The 7,632-nt window shown below is 44.8% G+C and overlaps 1 protein-coding gene across 1 annotated transcript in view; it reads left to right on the top strand.

Moving 5' to 3' along the window:
* Positions 1 to 5,332, top strand: part of LOC131480910 (MAGUK p55 subfamily member 7-like) — a 36,514-nt gene extending 31,182 nt beyond the window's left edge. Inside the window, exon 3 of the transcript XR_009245882.1 lies at positions 5,138 to 5,332. The gene's annotated coding sequence lies outside the window, so the exon portion shown is untranslated. The remainder of the gene's footprint in view (positions 1 to 5,137) is intronic.
* Positions 5,333 to 7,632: the final 2,300 nt, after the last annotated feature.

Genomic DNA, 7,632 nt, shown 5'->3' on the forward strand with positions numbered 1-7,632 from the left:
CAGATTCTTCTCCTTAGGGGCAGTTTTCTCAGCTATATTGCTTGCTAGTCTACAGATTGATTTTACTGATTGTGTTCAGTACCTGATTCTTTGTTTGCATTCACTGCTGTCACTTTCTTTCATGAGTTTCAGTCCCAGGCTCTTCTTCTAGGCTTCCGTGCACAGTATCCATAGCCCCAGCTCCTAGCTCACCCTCTCCTACCCCCTGTGATCCCATGCTGTGGCTGTGCCATTGCCTGCACAGCCTTTCTCCCACTCTTGATTTAAGCAGTGCCCAGGATTAGAGAGACACTAGCTGTCGTAAATCACTGGATTGTCAGTGGTGCTGGTATTATCAGAAGCTGCTGACCATCTGGAGGCCACACGGACATATTTTAGATGGAACTTGTAGGATGCCAAGTCGGTACTATTTTCCCCTGTGAGACTAGTGCAATGCATTGAGCTGAAAGTGGGTTCTCTCAGCTTAGTGCATGTGGGGGTCACTGTTGTCCCACCAGATCCACCCCACCCTCAGTACACAAAATGGCACCTGGCATGGCACTGGTGAGGGTCTGGACCTGCTGGCTGCTAGGTCTGGGGTCCACCCAGACCTATTTTGAGTGGAACCTATAGGATGCCAAGTCAGTACTGTTTTTCCCTGTGGGACCAGTGCAATGTTTTGAACTGGAAATGAGAGCTTGCTCCTGGCTGAGCGCATGTGCAGCTTACTGTTGTCCCTCCAGCTCCACAGTCTTTTCTTCAGTACACAAAAGAGCACCCAGTGTGGCACTGGTGGGGGTTTGAGCCATGAAATCCACCCTGTTCCTGCACCTGCCGGCTTGGGCTCTGCTGCTCTACTTCTGCTCATGACTGAATCAAGCACATGAGCAGGACGGGCAGTCCTAGGCCTGGGTTCCCTCCTTCAGCTCCTGGTGAATCCCCTTCTCACCTGGCTGCTGGTAGATCTGACTGCCAGTTGCAAACCATAACTGGGGTTGTGGTCACTGCAACACCACTCTGCTATCTCTGCTGCTCCCCCGTGTCCACGGATCTCCAGGTGTCCCTCCGCTGTCAGCCTGCCATCTCCTATTTCCCAGAATCACAGCCTTGCTGCGTTACCCTGGCTGATGATTCTCTGTTTAAATGTGTTACTACCCTGTTCTGCCATCTTGTGTCTCACAGTCATCATTTTAATCCACTTGTATTCACACATGTGATTTGCCACTAATCATAATATTTTATAAATAAAAAGTAAAAAGACGGCACGACCACATTTCCACTGGCATGTAAACAACAGCCTGGTCCCAAAGAGACCATTTCATTCCTGTCTTTTTTGTGTTTTATATTAGCTGTCACATATCAGAGAAGATATGATATTTGTATCTTTGAGATTCACTTATTGCACTAAGCATAATGGCTTCCAGTTGCATACATTTTGTTGCAAATTATAGGATTTTGCTCTTTATTTATGGCCGAGTAGTATTCCACAGTGTTTGTATACTGCGCTTTCTTTATTCACTCATCTGTCACTGGGCACCTAGGTTGATCCCAGTAGGTTAGCTATTGTGAGCTGTGCTAGACACAATTGTACCAAGATTGTGTGATAGACACAGTTGTACCAAGGACTGTTTCATATGCTGACATCATTTCGTTTGGGTAAATTCCCAGGAGTAGGGTAGCTGAGTCATAAGGTAGATCTGTTGTCAGCTCTCTGAGAAATCTGCATGCTGTTTTCCAAAGCAATTGTACTGGTTTACATTCCCACCAACAATGAATTAAGGTCCTTCCCCCCCATAGCCTTTCTTGCCTTTATTGTTTTCTGGTTTCTGTATGATAGCCATTCTAAGTGGATGATGTAAAACCTTATTGTGATTTTTGTTTTTAATTTCCCCTTGGCTAGAGATCTTGAGCATTTTTTCTCACATGCTAGTTGGCCATCTTTGTTTCATCCTTTGAAAATTGCCTGTTCTTGTCCTTTGCCACATCCTTAACTAGGTTGTATGTTTTGTTGTTGAGTTTCTTGAGCTCTTTATAGATCCTGGATATTAATCCTCTAGCAGTTGCATTATGTGTAAATATAGTCTCCTGTTCTCTTGGCTGCCTCTTCACTTTATTGACAGTTTCCTTTGCAATGCAGACATTTATAGCCTGATTGAATCCATTTGTTTACTTTTCTTTCATCGCTTGTGGTTCTGGGGTCTTTGCCTATGCCTGTGTCTTGTAGAGTGTCCCTGGTGTTGTCCACTAGTAATTTGGTTTAGACCCTGGATCCATTTTGAGTTGATTTTTGTATGCAGTGTACAGTAGGGGGTCCAGTTTCGTGCTTCTGTACACCTTTTCTGCCTGGATTCCTTTCAGGTAGTCTGTCAAAAGTTAGTTGACTGTGGATGTGTGAGCTAATTTCTGGGAGAGACAGAGAGATCTTCCATCTGCTGCTTATTCCCCAATTGGCTATAGTAGCTGTTGCTGAGCTGATCCCAAGCCAGGACCTAGCGGTGTTTTGTTTTTTCTTTTTTAGATTTTGTTTTATTGTTAAGTCAGATATACAGAGAGGAGGAGAGACATATTCCGTCCAATAATTCCACTCCCCAAGTGACCACAATGTCCGGTGCTACGCTGATCGAAAGCCAGGAGCCAGGAATTTCCTCCAGGTCTCCCATGCAAGGTCCCAAGGCGTTGGGTCATCCTCAACTGCTTTCCAAGGTCACAAGCAGGGAGCTGGATGGAAAGTGGAGCTGTCAGGAGACAAGCTAGTACCCATATGGCTGGAAATTGCAGGTTGTCCATGTGCTACTGCTCCGATCCTGGCAACTGATTTTTGTATACTACATTTATGTATGTTCATGATGCTGTTTCTCTTTTCTACTTTTAGTTGAAATCTTTTGATTCCATTCATCCTCCTCTCATAGCATATCAGTTTATTTTAGCTTATCCACTGGTTCGTTTCCCAGGTGCCCAGCGTGTGTAGCCCCCAGCTTGTCTCCCATGTGAATGCCAGGATTCAGTTACATGAACCATCACCACTGCCCCTCTGGTATGTGTCAGCAGAACCCAGGTGTCAGCAGCAGGGTTGGGGTTCGGGCTTTGGTCTTTCAATGTGAGCCGCAGGCCTGATAGCTGGCATTTTAACTGCTAGACCAAACACCTGTCCCTCGATACACTTTTTAAGTTAAAGGTTTAAGTGTTTGTTGTATGTCAAACACATGTCCTGGGTGCCCTTTCAAACTACAGTCCACTGTTTCACAGGTAGTACAGCTATTGTTTAACAAAGTATTCTCCTATCCCTGTCATTCTTTTACTCCTCTATACTGTAGAAGCTCAGTACTTTTTTTTACTGTTGTTTTGAACAAACAGCTATTAGATCAATTAAAATAAAAACCAAAGAGTTTGTTTTATCTTCATTTATTCTTTTTTGATCTTCCATTCTATGTGTATCTAAGTGTTTGGCTTACGATCTTGTCTTCCTCTCTGGAAAAATAAAAAACCTCCTTTTAACATATATTGAAAGGTCTACTGGCAGTAAATTCCTTGATTTTTAGTTGTGTAAAAATGTGTTTATTTGGGACTGACATTATGGTATAGCAGGTAATGTCACACCTGCTACCTCACACTGGCTGGTGTCATTAGGTCCCGGCAGCGCTACTGCCGGCCCAGCTTCTGGGAAAAGCAGCAGATGACAGTCCATGCCACCCATGAGGGAGACCTGGTGAAGCTCCTAGCTGTTGAACTGGTTCTGGTCTTGCTGTGGCTGTTGCAGCCACCTTGGAATAACCCAGTGGGTGGAAGATTTACCTCTCTTTCTATGTAACCCTTTCAAAACCCATAAATAAATGTTTCAGAAAAACATTTTCATTGCTCCTTCATTTTCAAAGTATAATTTTACTGGACAGAGTTTCAGGGGAGTGATTTTCTTCAACACTGCAAGTATTGCAGTCATGCTGACTGTTACTTTCTGATGAGACATCTAGGGTGACTGTCACTTTTTCAGAGGTCTCCCATTGGCTTCTGTTGAGACTTTATCTTCCTGTGTTTTGTTTCTTGCAGTGTGAATATTAGGCCAAGGTGTGGCGTCTCTGGCATTTACTCTGCTCGGCGTTCTTTGAGCTTCCTGGGTCTGTGACTTGGTATTAGTTGTTAACATTGGAGCGTCCTCAACCATTCTTAGCTGAGATATTTCTTCTGCTCTTGTCTCTCTTTCTGATGTTCCCATTCAGTGTATGTCACACTTTTTGTGATGGTCCTGTAGTTCTTGGGTGCTATCTTTCCTCTTTGCATGACAGGGAAGCTTGTCTTAGCGCATCTTCAAGCCTGTGCAGGCTCCTGATTGCACATCCCCAACAGCCTTCATTTCTGTCACAGTGTTTTTTATTTCTCATACTTCACATTGCTCCTTTCTGGGAGTTTCCATCTGTCTGTGTTACTCCTCCTTTCTACCCATTGTCTGCATTTTCCATTAGAGCTTCCAGCATCCCAGTCCTACTTGTTTTCAACTCCCTGTTCCATGGTTTTAAAACATGTGTCCTATTGGCATCAGTTTCTAGGTTGTCTCTCCAAACTGTATTTTCCTTGCTTTTTATCACAGCTTGTGAACTCTGGTTGAAAGTTAAGGTTTTTCTCCTTTATTCACCTGCAAGAACTTGGTCACCTGGAAGAAAATGTACAGGGGCCCTTCAAGGGTGGCCCCCATCTGCTCCTTCAAATCTGTGTTCAATGCTCCTGCTTCCGCACCTGCTGAACTGTCCTTGGTCATGCCCCATCCACCCCGCCCCCATTTCTCTGGGTTTCAGGATGTGGGTTTACCCTGTATGTGTTGTTCCCTTTCTATACCCTTGGCCTGTTTGCCTTGCCCATTTGGGGTATCTGCCTCATTACGGTTTTCAGTTTGCTTGGTCCATTTTGTTCCGAGGACCAGCATGATGACTTGAGCTGACTTCAGACGAATGCCTGAGCCAGCTTTCCTGTTTGGTTGTTTTTCCTCGGACTGACTCGTATGCTGGACATAACGTCTTCATCAGGTGAACGATTGTCAAAGATCCCTTCCCATTGTGCAAGTTATTGTTTTTCTTTTATGGTGGGTTTCTTTCTGAACTTGAAAACTCTGCTGGTTAAGCTACAAGAAACTTCATTGGCTTACTGTTTTGATCTACTTGGCTCAAAGAGAACAAGGAGGTTGCTCAGAGAGCTCCACTCACCTTCGTAGAAGAAATCATAGCCATGCCATGATTCATCTTTCTTTCCCTTGGCTGTGGGTAAGTTCTGTCGTGTGCTTACTAGCTTACTGTAAACCACAGGACTACACATAGCCACGTCCAGGTGACACTTGCAGGTGGCATGATGTTGTCTTGGCACCAAGAAGAGTGCTCCTGGAGAGAGGGGAGTAAAACAGATTCCTGGTTTATTTATAAGGTAAATGAAGTTCCCACCAATTAATATCAGGGAGTAACTATGTTTGTGATCCGAATAGCCAGTTCTTCTGAAGCATGCCCTGAACTTTTCTGATGTTTCTTTGTTGATTTTTGTTTATTTGAAAGACAGATTGACAGAGAGATCTCTCATTCGCTGATTTACTTCCAAACTGCCTACAAAAAATGAAGCCTGGGGCAGCTCTAGGCTAGGAACCAAGCATGCTATCCTGGTCTCTTTTTCTTTGGAAGATCTCTTTTTCTTTCTCTTTCTCTCCTGCTGGGGAATGGTCTTTTCGGTGAAAGCTGGTCTGTGCTTTCATGAGTCCCATATCCTAAGACCATCTTTTTAATTTTTTTTTAAATTTTCAAATAAGTTTTATTTGTGTGGAAGAGTGAGGAGGAGGAGAGATATCTTCCATTTATTGCTGTGCTCCCTAGAAGTTTGCAGTATCAGGACCAAAAACCAGGGCCCATGAGCATCATGCAGGTCTCCCCATGGTTAGCAGCAGCCCAGCACTTAGCTGTCGTACGTTGCTTTCCCAGGTGCATTAGCAGCAGAGCTGGAGTGAAAGTGGTGCCTGTGTGGGATGTCTGTATCAAAAGCAGCCACTTCACCTGCTACATCATGACATCTTCTCCACGCTGTCTGTATGTCACTGTTAGAGGCGATGCGGTGACTGGCGCCTGTGAGCCTCCCTGGGACACCCCACACCTCACATGTAATCCAGCAGGGTTCAGCTGGAGCACTCTGATGGCCTGCCAGCCATGTCAGCACTTGAAACACGCTGATTTTGGTTTGGGCCGGTGGGATCTGTGTGCAGGAGCGTCTCCTGGTTTCTGTTTCTATTAATTCCAATATCAGAGGCTGAGCATGTGTTTTGGGGCCCGTCTCCTTTCTATACCCTTGGCCTGTTTGCCTTGCCCATTTGGGGTATCTGCCTCATTACAGTTGATTTGTAGGAATTCCTTTCTATGTTCGGATCCCAAGTCTCTGTTTATATATCATGAATACCTGCAGGTGTGTGCTCACGCTTCCTCATTCTGATCATTTGCCGTAGTGTGAAAATGTACATCCACACGGAAAGTCTGCTTTCTGTCTGGAGGCAGAAGGAAAGGCATGTCTGTAGCGAGACCCCGTCCAGCATGGGCTCCTTGGCTCGCTGGGCCTCCCCAAGAGCCTGTCTGAGAGGCTGAGGTATGTGTAGCCCCAAGCCAAGTCTGAGGTCTGGTTTATTTTTATATGCTGGCCCCCAGGGGCTCCTGGGGCCGGTGCCCTGTTCTAATATTCCCCTTTGGTGGGAAGTATCTATAGAACCTGCTTTTAGCACCTGGTCTGATTATGTGTATGGTGGTTTGGAGAGTAAAGTTCTTCTGGCCAGGATGTGTTTGTGTGTGTGTATGTGAGTATAAGTGTGAGTTAGTATGAGAGAGTGTGTGGTGTTCTAGGCAGGGTGTGAGCGTGTGTGTTAATGTGTTCTTTGAGGCAGGGTGTGTTTGTATGAATGTGTGTATGTGTGAGTGTGTGTTCTGGGCAGGATGTGAGTGTAACTGAGATTGTGTGTTCTGCTTGGGATGTGAATTTAAGTGTGTGAGAGTATATGTTCTGGGCATGGTATGAGTGTTTGACACTGTGTGTTCTGGGCAGAGAGAGAGAGAGAGTGTGTGTGTGTGTGTGTGTGTGTGTGTGTGTGTGTGTGATTTTTTCCTGCATGCTTTCATCACCTGTATGTGTGTGTGTGTAATTTGTGTGTGTGTGTGATTTCTTCTTGCATGCTCACATCGCTTCTAAATGTCCTGGTTGTTGGAGAGAGATTGCTTGATTAGCAGGAGGTGGGCATGTTTTCCACTCATGTTTTCCACTCATTTCACAAAAGCCCAAGAGGCTGCTGTGTGGCCCTCTGTTCATGCTCATACCCTGTTGGGGTTGTTTATTGAAGCATCATGGTAATGCATGGATAATGGATGGCTGTAGGCTGGTTTTTCAGCTTAGTTAGGTTCAGACATCTTTATGACATACATAGATGACAAAAAAAGTGGCCTTGTTAAAAAACCCAACTTATTTGAAGTGGAAGGTTACTGTTAGTTGATCAGTTAGTGCTGTGTCCTGTAATTCACAGGCCAATGAAGGAAGGGGGGAGGGGTGTTGTGTGGTGATTATGGTTTAGAAGTGATCACACTATGCAACAAAGGAATTGAATTACATTGGTCTTTATATTTCTTTCCATTTTCACATAATATATTTAAGAGA

This window comes from Ochotona princeps, chromosome 8 (assembly GCF_030435755.1).
Source record: "Ochotona princeps isolate mOchPri1 chromosome 8, mOchPri1.hap1, whole genome shotgun sequence".
Lineage (NCBI taxonomy): Eukaryota > Metazoa > Chordata > Mammalia > Lagomorpha > Ochotonidae > Ochotona > Ochotona princeps.